This window comes from Ambystoma mexicanum, chromosome 1p, assembly GCF_040938575.1.
Source record: "Ambystoma mexicanum isolate Mex_15411 chromosome 1p, UKY_AmexF1_1, whole genome shotgun sequence".
NCBI classification, from domain to species: Eukaryota; Metazoa; Chordata; class Amphibia; order Caudata; family Ambystomatidae; genus Ambystoma; species Ambystoma mexicanum.
Window position 1 is genome coordinate 769,633,352 of NC_090921.1, and position 14,454 is coordinate 769,647,805.

The 14,454-nt window shown below is 43.1% G+C and overlaps 1 protein-coding gene across 2 annotated transcripts in view; it reads left to right on the plus strand.

Moving 5' to 3' along the window:
* Nucleotides 1–14,454, plus strand: part of LOC138580545 (mothers against decapentaplegic homolog 4-like) — an 880,676-nt gene that overhangs the window by 738,481 nt on the left and 127,741 nt on the right. The window lies entirely within an intron of this gene.

Consider the following 14,454-nt stretch of genomic DNA (forward strand, 5'->3'; position numbering starts at 1 on the left):
TGCACTTAAATGTAACTGTAGTCTGGTGCAGGATATATTCCACATTGAGAGAAACTCTTTGCAGATAGAATGGCGAATGCAATAAGACAGATAGTTGTCTTAATGGTTTGATCAGTTTGTTTTTGGTTTGTTTAATATGTGAGTGCTCTTGACAGTCTGCAAAAGGTTGCTTCACTGGTGAAGTTGGGGAGCGAAATATATACACTCTAAGAAAAAACATTGATGCCAATTATGTGCCGCTGTTCACCGACTTTCTTATGTACAAACATTTCAATGGAAAAACACGATTCAAGCCAAAACACGCTTATGATGTCGAAACAGTTCGAATGAAACGCCAACTGAACCAAGATTTGAGGCATTTATGCTTGATCAATGGAAAGAGCAAAGAAAGCGCTATAAAAAAATGCAAGCAACAGTATACGAATTGGGTACTCAATTATAAAAGCACAATGATGCACTGAGATGCCGAGCAAATGTTAAAGACCTTCGCATTAAATAACTCGAGAAGCTTGTGGCTATTAATAAATGAACTAGATGGAAAACAGACAGCCCTCCAAAGTAATGCAGTCCAAGAGGACGATTGGGTTTACTTTTTGGCACACTGTACGGTCACCTAGAAAGCGATGCGATATTAGGCAGGCAGACTTCCACTCCCCCTTGGTCTTTGACCTTCGAGAAGGTAGAGATTAAAGACCTGATTCTCAAAACCAGCTACTCTAGTGCCCCAGGCCCAGACGGACTCTCGAACGCAATGCTCAAACAAGCACCAGACGAATAGGCCTTATTTAAAGAGATAATAACTAAGAAACAAATTCCGGAATCATGGAAGACTGCTATTGTCATACCCATCTTTAAAAAAGGCAACAGAGCAGATCTGAGGAACATAATTAGTTGACGTTACACCTCTTGCATTCATGCGGCATACTTCCAAATAAGATGTCTCCACTCAGTCGGTTTGTAATTTATGAAGTGCTATATTTGTGTGTACGGGTGCCCTTTAACGATGACACGTGTTTCGAGGGTACCCGCCATCTTTATCAAATCAGGGCTAAATATTAATCCATCAACATTAACAAAAAAAATATAACAATCAAACAAAATTATATCACCATTTTGTTGAATTAATCACATGTGAACACAGAAAACAGGGAGGGGGATAGAGAAGGATTGGTTAGGGTGAACAAAAGTCATACCACATGTTGAGAAAAAACAAATAAGCCAATGGGAGAAAAATAGAGAGAAAGAGAAAAAAAGCACAATGATTATAATGTTCTATTGGTTCATGTCATATATGTTGAAATTTTTTAATGAGCCGTTCTTACCCAATTGTGATATTTCGAAATTTGGAACGCCGCCTTTCAGCAAGTGTAAATTGTGTCATGGGATCAATCCCAGCCTGTCAAATAAACTAGTTCTAATTAGATTCCATACATCTTTATCTGCTGCCCAGTCATTGAATTATCCAAATTGGATGGCATACTCTTGTTTTACTCATAACTACTTGAGCTAATGTTTACGTTGCTATTATTAATACAGTGCGGTAACTTTAGTGTCTTTTACAAAAACACACGTATTGTGCGCATGACATTTTACAGTTAAATAACCTCCGCTCTATATTAAGTATTGTCATTGCGTTTGTTATTATCATCACAGTGCGCTTGTCCGCTCTGTTTGATTACTTAGTCTGCTAATTGGACATCGGGCTTGTGCGAGGGAAACATTTTGGAAACACGGGTGCGTTATTGCATCTCGTTCTTAATGCTGGCATGCCGCCTGCAGTATAATCGCTAGAAGTGCTCTAAGCACTTCAACTGAGACGTATTCTTTCGCATTTCTTACCTCTGTCAGGAGTTCAGTCTGCTCCGTACGAATCTGTCCACGTTCGTGCGCGGATCTAAAATGGAGGACTATATTGTTGTGGTTACTGTTACCGCGACCGTATCAGTCCTTTCTCGCTTCCCATTATGGACGCCATCTTTTGGGCAAATGTTACTTGTGAGTAATTAGTGACATTGAGTCAACCCTATTCATTGAGTTGTACATGCCGCTATTCAATTCGATTCATGGACTAAATGGCATTACATTTGTGTTACCAATCCAGTACCGATTATGGTACATGTAAAAATTTTATTTTTTGAGAATTATGAAAAACGCTGTTCTCCTACTTTTACATTCCTAATTCCCTAACTTATTCTTAAAATAAAGAAGCCACAAAATGCAGACTAATGGTCCGATGTAGTGTCAGAGCTAATTTAGAATTAAATGTATGGTTTTTCAGGGTGCATGCTCATTCTTTTTCAATATGCCAGGTTAATTTCTCTAAATGTGCTTCTAAATTCATGAAAGAGGTAGATGCGTACTTCAAAGTGCTTCAAAAAAGTTACAATCACATAATTAACTCTATTGTCAATGCTCCCCATTAATTTGTGTGCATTGAAGCATGTCCTAATTTCATAAGAAATGACAAGGACAAGTACAAATAACGGGGAGTTCAATGAACATCAGCAACCCCTCGATCTTCCTTCTCGCTTCAACTCCACTTAATTTCAGAAAAAACACAGTATTTATATCAAAAACTCGTCATCACTGATGCCCAATCTTAAAAACCTAACATGTAACGTGATTGGTTATGGGAAGGTAACTTTAACATAGGTACTATAACTGTATGTGGTAACGGGGAGAGGGGATTGGATAATCAATGTCAGGTGGGGCAACTAAGCCCTTCCTTCAAAATGGCCACTATAAACCACTAAAAGTATGACGTCTCATTGCTTATACTCACTATAGGACCCTAGATTACACGGTCCACTATGATTGGGTTGGCATCAACCCCACTCATACTTTTCCACTTGCGCCTAGTAGCATGCATAATAACCAGCCAGGTGCAGGGAGTTAGTCTGCACCCCAGCTTCCCTCCAATTATTTACAATCATTCATCACCTCAGTGGTCATCTGTCAATTACTTCTTTGTAGTTTGGCCTCGAGTCTGCTCTTGGTCTGAGAAAAAAAAAGGAGTATGGGCATGGCAGTGATCCATGCGTAGGTGTGAAAGTCTCATCCCTTCCTGCCTGCTTGTCATGTGATTCAGACACTGAAAAATCGGCCTCTTCTTCATGCATTTTTCGTGTATTTGATTTAATTCTGCGAGACTTCTACCATCTGTGGCTTATCTTGACCTTTCTGTACAGGATACTCTGTTCTTTTTCTCTTTAATTGTATCCACTGTTGGCTTCTTCCAGCCCGATGCGACCTTGGCTTCTTGGCATGGTTACCTTCAGCTGGGTTTCTCTCCATCTTAATTCTCGATTTGTTTGCTGCAGCACTCTCCTCTTGAGACCTTTATTAACCTTTGTTCAATTCTGCTCATGTGCGTAGTGGATTTACACTCATCTATAAAGTGCTTTTGCAGTATATATCTATATAGTTGGCGCTTGCCGCAATCTATTGTACTACTTAGCATGATATCTCTGCTTCTTGCGGTTTCTTGCATCTGTACATGTTTAAACTAACTTAATATCTTCATCGTGCATATGGCATACGTTTCTGCATTTTTACATCAATTTATTCATCTTAGGCTCAAGATATCACCCATGGTATATCGTCTTCTTGTCAGTATTCTTAGGTCATTATATCTTCTATATGTACGTCAGTCCAATTTCTTGTGACGTCACCATTCATCTTCCTTTATTATCTCCTTGACTTCTTCGGGTATCCCATTCTTACAGCCGTCATTTCGTCTTGCCTGTAGATATGGTTTTCTCAATGGGTATCTTACTATCCAGGTTTTCTTAGGTGTCGGTACTTCAATAGGTGCTGTTACTCTTATAGGCACTGGCCAGAGCCCAGCTGCGGGTCTCTGCTGGTTTATCTGTTCATCGTACGTCACATATTTTGGCGTGAACGTACCTGGCACTTTGAAGGGGGTGGCTGGGGTGTGAACGATGCTTAGCACTTCCTCTTCACTCTCCTCTCTAGGCGATTCATCGACAACTCTCACTTCTTTCCTTGTATTCACTCTTATTTCATCCTCTGGATCTAGACATCTAGGTCTGAAGAAATATTGCTTTGGGGTCAATATCTTTATGACTCCCTTCAAGCATCCTGCTGTTCTTACGTGCTCATCTTGGTTCCATGTCATTAGTTGGCATTCTCCACTTGGATTGCAATAGATCCATTTTCCCACATATTTTCTATGTTTCTTCGAATACCGAAACTTTGTTCCTTCTGGTGCATAAATGCTGGCCTTCACAGAGTCTGAAGCACAGTCTGGAATTCTCCAATGGCACTATCTGTAGGGGTCCTCCTCTATCTTCGACCCATGTTGGCAGTTTATTTTTATTTATTTATTCCCATTTTTAAAGCGTGCATCAGCACAGAGGCATTGTGACGCTGTTACATATATGTCAGGTCTTTGGGCTCCCGTCCTGACTCGACATCAATCATGATTTTCATCCCTATGGCCTTTTTTGCAGTTTTCTGGCACTGAGAGATTATTAGCTTGATTATACAAATTCCAAGCAATATCATCACCAACAAGGCTCTTAGGAACTTGAATGCTTCTGCCATCCATTGTGGAACCCATGAAACCAGCGATCCAAACCAACTGCATTCATCAACTTCATCAACTTAGTCTATCATCTGGTTCTGTAGTTTTGCCAGCATACCTATGGCTTCTGTTAAGGTTCCATTTTTGTCATTGTGTGACGGTATAAATGTGCAACATGATTCTCCGATTTTTGCACAAACACCTCCATCCATAGCTTTGATCATGTCTAGGACATATCTGTTCTGGAGCATCATTAGTCGAATTGCTCTTAACTCTTCTTTGATTACATTAAATCCCTTTATGGTTGTGTTGATGGCCTGCAGTAACTCCCATCGGGTTATCTGCAACCATTTAGTATTTGCTCCAACCTGAATTCTTGGCGTCAGGATTGTCGTGAACACTGAGGAGGTTGAACTGAACAACCTATGTTCATATGGAATTGCATCAAAGACTTCTATCGATTTAGCAGAGAAGTAGTTTTCTCTCTTCATCCTGGTTATCAGATCCACAGATCTCTTCTTCCTCAGGTGAGCATCTGCTTTCGGGAAACAGTCAATATTGAGATCACTTCTTGGAATCACCAATGCTGGAACATGGACATTTACCAATGTACATATACCTCCCCAATTTTTCCGCAATCTGATATATGCTTTGGATCCAAACACCCAATAATGATCCATGATCACTGCTGTTCCATGCATCATTCCTGTAGCATCGAAGATTCGTCCACAGTTCTGATTTTCTTAAATTTTTCTTGTGCCATTGTTTCTGAAGCACAGTTTGGAATTCTCCAATGGCACTATCTGTAGGGGGTCCTCCTCTATCTTCGACCCATGGTAGCAGTTTATTCTTATTTATTTATTCCCATTTTTACAGCGTGCATCAGCACGGAAGCATTGTGACGCTTTTACATATATGATACATTGCTGATTATGTTACAGTTACTTAAAGATACATTGCTTGTTACTCAGGAAGGCTTTAGTAGTTACATAGACATATGCATTTGTGATTCATCAAGGCTTTACAGGGTGCAGAGATTTATGTGAATAGTGTGGTTTTGAGGGTTTTGTGAAATGAGAGTAGTGAAGGTTCTGCTCTGGGTGCGCTGGGGAGGGAATTCCAAAGTTTAGGAAGTATGTAGGGCAAGCCAATGCCGCCGGCGATGGCTCTTTTTATGAGAGGTACACAGAGTTGGTTAGCAAGGTGGCTCCTGGTGGGGCGAGTAGAGATGTTTTTGGATATGGTGTTGGAAAGGTAAGATGGGGCGGAAAGATTGATGCATTTCTGCGTAAGAGTGAGTTGAAATCGGTCCTTTCCTTGACAGGGAGCCAGTGTGCATCACGCCTGGCTTGGGAAATATGGTCCCTTTTGAAAATGTGAAGGGCTGTGCTGAGCGCCTTTTTTGTGTTATTTGGAGCCTATTGATGTTTGTAGCCAAGGTGCCTGCCAGAATGTTAGGCAGAAACTAGTGCAGTTCCCTTAGGGACCACTGAAAAAAGTTTAAGTCTACAAGAGTAAGCAGTAAACCCAATTGGTAGCAGTCCGCACCACCCAGATTTACCTAGTAGCTGTGACTGAGCAGTCAGACTTCTCCCAAGAAGAGTTAGGCAGTATATAGAGTATACACAATAGGGCTAAAAATACAGTAGAACAAGCAAACACTGACCAGAGCTTTGGTATAAAAGTATATAATTATTTATTTAAAAACACACTTATAAAAATACACTGGCACTAATATGTCAAGCAAGTTCAAACACAGTCACTATAAGTATAAACACCTCCCTAGTTAATTATTCGACAAGTCTAGGTTAAGACACCACTTATTTAGCAAAACAGAGGTGAGCGCATAACCGTAGATGGCACTCCAATAATTTGTTTAAAAAGGGAGAGAAGAGGCAGAGTAGGAAAATAACACAGTACCAACACTTTTAAGAAACCACAGCAAGTCAAGAAAGCCAGGGTCTACTGTAGAGCAAAAAGTTCATAGGCCAGGCCCCCTCTTGGAGAGAGCAAGGCTGAATGTGCCCAAGATCCCACAGTGGAAATACACTCAAAGTCTTTGCAGAAAAGTCCAAAGAGGTTGGATCAGTTCAGAAAGGCAAAGTTAGCAGGTCTGAGGTCAACCCAGTTAGAAAGTCAAGGATTTACGGGACACCTTGGACAATCTGTTGCAAGGGAGACGAGGCGGGACACAGTACCTGAAATGGTGAGAAAGCTCAAGCGGTGGCAGTTGTTCCTGGCAGCGGGTGCAAGTCGTGTCTTCAACCAGAGGAAGAGATGGTCTCGACGAGGAAGAAAGCTGGAGGTCTTTGCACTGCCAGGGAAGAAACCAGTCGCAGTTTCCCAATTAAAAGCACATCCCTTTTATTCGTGTAGTGGTGAAGCGTGGCTATCCGGCCGCCGGGGTGCTTGGCATGGGGGATTCAACCACGAGACGATCCAGGAGGGTGAAAAAGGCGAACTGGTTGGTCCCACCAGCTCAAAGGGAAGAAGACTCTCCTGGAAGAAGATCTCCTCTGTCGTCTGGGAAGTGGTGAGTTCATACAGCAGGGCTCCACCGGTGGTGTCGTCGTTGTAGATGGCTCAGCTTCTCCCCTCTTCGGATTCTTTAGGTCCTGTGGCGACTTCTGAAGTTCCAGTCCCCAAAGCCCTGCTTTTATGCAGCAAAACCCCCATTCATCAGCCTAGCTGTCACTCAAACATGCTAAGTGGTGAGCCGGGCGGCTCACCACTGGGCCAATCACACAAGAGTGCGACTTGAGTTGCCAAGGCCACTCAGTCCAGCACCACTGGGCCAATCACACAAGAGTGCGACTTGAGTTGCCAAGGCAACTCAGTCCAGGGTGCCTAATCCCCCTGCCACACGTCCTGTTGACCCCAGACAGAGTGGCACCATTTGGAGGGGTACTGTGGAGAAGCACGCCAAAAAGTGGAACAAAGGGCTCGACTTGGGTTAGAGTTTCAGAGGCGAACACAAACGCCATTTTAAAACCGAGTCCTGGCAAAAAGACCCAACCGGTGAATAAATATTAAATAAATAACCCAGCGGTATCTTTAACATTGCACCAAAAAGTGGTGCGTTTAAAATGAATGGGAAAATCCCATGGGAAATATTCTGGTGGAATATTTCGCGTGGTATCCACTGCCACCAGCCAGAAACTCGACAAGTGGGGACTGGACAGTGCCCCCTTGGAAAGCAGACCCAGGGCAATCGAATTACCCCTACCAGTACTTCCACAATATGATGGTTTGTACTGGTTCTGTTCACAATTTGAGACTAGTAAAGCCAATGGTGACTTTACATGCCCTGGGAGACAGTGGTCAGTCCCAGGGTATGGAGTCTATGTTTGGGGGTCACTATGACACCTCTGTGTTACTGCACTGAGGGTGCTGTGTAACACATATTCCAAAAACACATGAAGCCCTATGGAGTAAAAGACCCCATAGCCCATAAAACACATTACATAGTCAAAGGACATTCTCAAATCATGCCTAAGAGTGGGAGAAAAAGAGTCTTACTCTTAGCAGGAGAAATAAATAAACCCCAAAAATCCAGCAAAGTTGCTGGGGCACTCACTAGGTTTGGGAAATTAGCCTTAACAGAGAATTCTCCCTAACACAGAAGGGCGTTGCAATAATCGAGTCTGGCTCCTATTGTGGCTCTTGCTATGGATAGGCAGTTCTGAGTGGTTAGAAAAGGTTTTATGGCCGCTATAAGTTTAGTAGTGTGAGCAGAGGCAGAAGTGATGGCGCTGACCTGTCTTGACATTGAGAGAGTCGTGTCCAAGTAGACTCCGAGAGTCTTAACAGCTGAGGAGACTGTTATGTTAGTGTGGTCAATGATGAAGTCAGTGTATTTAGCGTTGTGTTTGGAGATGGTTTCCTTGGGGCTCAAGATGATGATCTCAGTTTTATCCCCATTTAGGCAGAGACCGTTGATGGCCATCCAGGTTTGGATAGTGTGGTATATCTGGAGGAGAGCTTCTGCATCATGGTCGGAGTCTCCAGTAAGGGGGAGGAGGACTGGGGTGTTGTCGGCATAGTTTGTGTATGCTATGCCGAGCGCATCCAACAAGTCAAAGAGAGGTTTGGTGAACAGGTTATAGAGGGTGGGTGCGGTACAGGAACCCTGGGGGACTCCACAGTTGATGGTGTTGGGATCTGCATTGGCTTGGTCGGAGTAGACCTTCATAGCCCTTCCTTCTAAGAAGGATGTTATGCATGATGTGGCTTTGTCAGAGAAATAGGCGGAGTTGGACAGGTGGGAGATTAGGATATCGTGGTCAACGAGATCAAACGCAACAGAGAGATCAAAGAGGAGCAAAAGGGCAGGTTTGCCAGTGTCCATTATTTTGGTGATTTGATTCTTAAGATCTAAGAGAGCAGTTTCTGTGCCATGGCCTTTGCGGAAGCCTTATTGTCTTCTGCCTAGAATGGCATTGGAATCGAGGTATTGTTGGATTTCCATGAGGGCGCCTTTGTCCAGGATTTTGAGGAGGAAAGGGACGGTAGTGATGGGGCGGTAGTTATTTGGGCATGCAGGGTCTAGGGTAGGTTTTTTTAAGAGGAGGGCGAACCCAGGCTTCTTTCAGGCTTTGTGGTATGATACCAGAGGAGAAAGATGCATTGATGAATGCTGTGATGATGGGGGTGAGGGAGTCTGCGCATTCTTGAATGATGGTGGGAGGACAGATGTCTCCTTTACAAGTGGAGGGTTTGATGTTTTTGAGAAGGTTGGTAACTTCTGTTTCGGTGACATCTCTGAAGGTGCAGAGAGGTATTTGAGAGGGAGGTTTGGGAGAGGGGGGCAGATGTGGAGTGTTCTTATTGTTAAGGGCATTGTGCTGGGCTATTATTTTTTCTTGGAGCGTTTTGACTTTATTGATGAGTGCGTCCTGAATGCTGGAGCACCAGGCTTTGTCTTTGGTGATTTCATCCGGGGTAGTGGCGGGGGTGGTGAGATCTTTAAAGATAGTGAAAATGTCCCTAGATTTAGAGTTGGCTTTGAGAATTCTTTGGTTGAAAGAATCAGATTTGGCTAGGAATACAGCTTTTTTGTAAGTGGAGGAGATTACTTTGAATTCATTTAGAGAGGACGGGTTGGGTGAGGATTGCCACTTGGCTAAGGCTCTCCGCTTGTTGGTGCGTAAAGTGGATAGTTCTTCCGTAAACCAGGAGTTAGAGTGCATTGATTTTTTTTCCTTTTTGTCTTCTAGGGGAGATATGGTTTCAATGTCTTGGAAGAGCACCTGAGCATAGGTGTTGGCCAGAGAGATGGGGTCGTTGTTAGAAGGAGGTTTAAGTTAAGGAGTGTCGAGGAGTGGGGCGAGATTGATTTTAGTTTCTTTTTCAGAGCTTCTGACTTTGGCAGGTTAGGCATGCGAGAGTATTTTTTTGATAGGAATGGTGAGGATAGCAAATCGGATGAGGTGATGGTCTGTCCAAGGGAGAGGTGAGATGTTGGTGACGGATGATGTGCAGTTGTGGTCAGTGATCCAGTCAGTGGATCGACCTTTGCTGTGCGTGGGTGCAGAGATTTTGGGTTCGAACCCCAAGTTGGTTCTTTGGCTAGGGAGGCGGCTGCTTTGTCCTTAGGGTCATGCAGGCCTAAGTTGAGGTTGCCGAGCAGGATGGTTTTGGTGGAGCTTTTTAAGTTATTCCCTAAGATTTGTAGAAGGTGCTTTTAGTAGTCTGGTGCTGAGCCAGGTGGCCTGTAGGTGATTATGATATTCATGGTGCAATTGCAGTCTCGCAAGTCTTGGCCATCATGGTTTGCATTTCATCTGTGCGTTTTCAATTGTTTCTTTATAGTATCCAATGACCATCGATGCTCTGCAGATTACTACTCCTTTCTCCCATCCTTCTGGAGACAGCACTGTTCCCCAAATTTGCATTTGACCTCTGTCTTTCCATCGTGGAGCTTCTTCTGTAGGTTTCCCTTTGACGTTCAGCTTTTTGTTTGTTTCTCTTCTGATCTCTGCTCCTTTAACTCCAGGCTTCTCATATCTGATCACAATGTTCTTTGTTTTGCCATTGTTTCTCGTCTTTATGTCTTGGACATATTCATCTTCATCTGGGTCAGTTGCTTCAGTTGCCCATTTGAGTGAAGCATCACTTCCCATGAACTGGCCTCTGGTCGTGCACATTGCTAAATGTGATAGGCAGTGCTCTGTCTTGACATCTATTTCAACAGCTACGAAGATTTTTGACTTCCCTATGCTGTAGGGTAGGAGTGCACACACAAAGCATTCTTCCTCTGAAGTTCGTCTTCCAACTTCCTTTATATGTTGGTACCATATGTTGTTTCCCAAGTTTGATGTGCTGTCCAGGTAATCGTTCAATTCGTTATTGTCTTCTTGTGTGCTTCTTCTAATTCTTACGGTCTTTCTGTAGTTTGCTAAAACCACATCTTTAAACACATTTATATGTTGGTACCATATTTTGTTTCCCAAGTGTGCTGTGCTGTCCAGGTAATCGTTCAATTCGTTATTGTCTTCTTGTGTGCTTCTTCTAATTCTTACGCCTTTCTGTAGTTTGCTAAAACCACATCCTTAAACACATCCGTATAGCTTCTTCTTGCTGGAGGATTCTCAGGTATCTCCATCAATGATCCTGGAATTTTCATCTGTACCATTTGAGTAGGAGGAAGTCCGGTAAGTCTTTCCTTGTCTTCCTGTCTCTTTTTGGCTCTGTTTATGAACGTCCATATTGATTCTGCCATTATCTCAGCACTTGATTATATTGCAGGACTTAAGCTTGACCCTTTCATCACTGGATCAGACGTGCTTGTCAGTGCTGTCTCTGTTCGTTCATTTTCTAGAGTGTTTTGTCTCCTTAACAGTTTCTTTTCCATGTGTCTTGTGGTACCCCTTGGTAACAAGCTTCTTGTTGAGCTCTGTACAAACTCTCCCCGTTTTCTGGAATGTGACCCTGCAGTCATTGACACTAGACCAGGTGTGTATGTACTCATTATTTGTGTACGTGTACCTTTCATCAACCCGTTCTCGGGTTTACTTTGCCGACCCTGTCTCCGACGTTTCAATTCATTTGTTATCACAAGTGTCGCGTGTGTCATTATTTATCACATCCATCTCAAGTTCAGTCACTCTATCGTTCTTTCTAGGGACTGGAATGACTGTGTAGGGTCTGGGTACCTTTGTAGGTTTCATGTGTACATCATTAGGCGGGTGCACAGAAATCTGAACGCTTTGTGCACCAATGAAAAACGCAGTTCTAATCATCAATAACAGTAATATGATAATAAACACAATGCATGTGTAAATTATACATTTATAAGTAAGCTTGGAGCATTTGTTTCTGGGCCAATATGAACACCTTTCCTCATGAGGGAGGACAACGCTGCTATTCTGGTTTCCCATCTCGATCATCTAAAGAAACAAAACAAATTCTTTAATACATGCTAAACATTGCCACTTTATCTGGATTCTGCTGTCTCTGCTTGCAGGTCACAAATGCTGGACTGATTATCCTCTTTGTCTGAATAAAAGACGGTCTCTTGTCTCTGGAAACAGTTCTTTTCCGTTAACGAAAGTTCCAAGTGAGGCAATAAGTTTAGCAAATCCTTATTCGCATGTTCCATGTAAACCATTTCACAGTCTATGCCTCTAATCTGTTTCACTCCAGACGACATGTTGGTTCTTTGTCAGCATAAACAAAAGTGAAGTCCTTGGCAATACCTTCACGATCTGTCCCACGAAGGAAAGTTTACACTCTTCTCCTGTGATTCTGATGCTGACTAGAAAGTTGGACCTGCATCACGATACCATGCAGGAGCATACTCAAATGTCTAGTGTTCGCTGGGTTTCTGATGAAAGTGAGGACGTCGACATTGGCTTGTCTCCCCACAAGTTCTGGAAAGTCTTCAATTAGGCGAAAAAATACATTACTGGCTAGCCTGCTATTCTCTTGTGACAGGGACATTTGTCTTGTCCTCGCTGTACTCCGGGAGCAAAAGAACCTGCTCTACAATCACTGTGAGCAGCCTCTTTATTGTCTTTTCGTTTTCAGGATCTTGAAGAAACTGTTATGTTCGTGAGCCTTCCCACCAATGACGGGTATGACCTCAATACTAATTCGAAATACATCAGAAGGTCCCTATTGCGTGACACCATAAGTAAGTCCAAACAGGGATTCTGTGTCGAAAGAATCAGGATACTGTATTCTCTTCCAATTTATGTATCCTCGATCAAAATTTGGCATCTCTTTTCTTATCAAGGCTTCAGTGTGCCTCAGTCCAAAGTTCAAAGTCAACAAGCTATTTTGGGTTTATACGCGCAATCTTTCTTCTTCTCCCTGCAACTAGGATGCACAGAGAATCCGTGTTTTTATGTCCCTTTTCCCTTATTTTGCTCAAAGAAAGTGTCCAAAACTAAGCCACAACTTTACACAAAAGTTCTTTCTTTGCTTTGCTGGTCATGCGTCCTTCTTCCTCGTCATGGATCTCGTATGCACGTGCTGTGGTTCTTCCCCGTTGTCTGTAGTCTCTACTCGTTGGGGTGCAGGCAGAGGGTTTTCTTCGATATATGGCTTGATGTCACCCAAAAAGATCCAGGCTCTTCTTCCTTGTAGCTTCACTGCAGAGGGTGTGACGTTCTTCACTCTAAAGGGGCTGTTGAACCTTGGCTTGTCCCACTTTTTTCTCGTGTGATTTCTCACCAGGACCGTGTCCCCAGGGAATATTGGAGGAACACGTAATTCTGGAACTTAGTCTGTTGTAGCACCTCCTTCTGTGTTCTGTTCTGCCCTACACCCTTCTTGTCGTCGCTGCAGCTGTCCTGAAATTACAGTAAGACAAGATGTCAAGCAATTCAAGTAATTTTGCATTTCCGATCCTAACACTTCTTGTTGGCTGAGCATCACATCTAGCTCTATTTCGAGGTGTTAATGGCGTGTGCACCCTCCTGCCCATCACAATTTCGTGCGGCGTGAGATGATGGTCAGAACCAGGCTGGTTTCTGGGTGCATACAGTGCCAGTGGAAGACAGTGCAGCCAACACTTCTTCAGAGTAAGCTTCAACATGGCTATTCTTTCCTTTAATAAGCCGTTGAGTTTCTCGCATATCCCATTCCCTTGAGGATGATATGCCAAAGAAAACTTGTGCTTTATACCAAGCAACAAGCTAATCTGTTCAAATACTGTATTAACAAAATGAGGACCATTGTCTGACATCATGACTTCACACATTCCCCATCTGGGAAACACCTCCCTCACCAGCAATTTGGCCGCACAGGTAGAGACTAGGTGTGTACATGGACATGCTTCTATCCATCTAGAGAATGGACACACCACAACAATTAGATACCTGTACCCGTTACATACTTGAATCATATCGACATAATCGATATGCAAGTGCTGAAAAGGCCCATTAGGCCTTGGGATAACTCCTCTAATCACACATAGTGTATGCCCAGCCGTGAACTGCTGACAGATCATACAGTTTACCATAAAAAATGAAATGTGTTCTGCCAAGTTTGGTGTGAACCAGTCTTCGGCAGTGGTTGCTGCTAGATTCATGTGCGCTGGATAGTGTAACTTTTCCAGTGCTATTTTCAGTAGGGCTATAGGCATCACTGGTTTACCAATGCTGTCTTGTCGCCACAAGCTCTCGGAGGGGTTTAAAGAACACCCTCATCGCTTCCATATGTTCTTCTCTTCCTGTGGTGCTTCTCCTTGGTGCTCCATTAACTGAGTTTTTGCTATATTACTATAGCCTTCCGGCTCGCTTCGTGCAATAATCATTCTCTCATGCACATCAGATATTTCTACATATATTATTATTCCGTCTTCGGTTGCCACACACTTGGCTTCAGTGTCTGCTGCTTGATTTCCTTGTGAGATAAAATCTGTCCCTTTTGTGTGGGCGGCACATTTCACGACTGCTATGCCC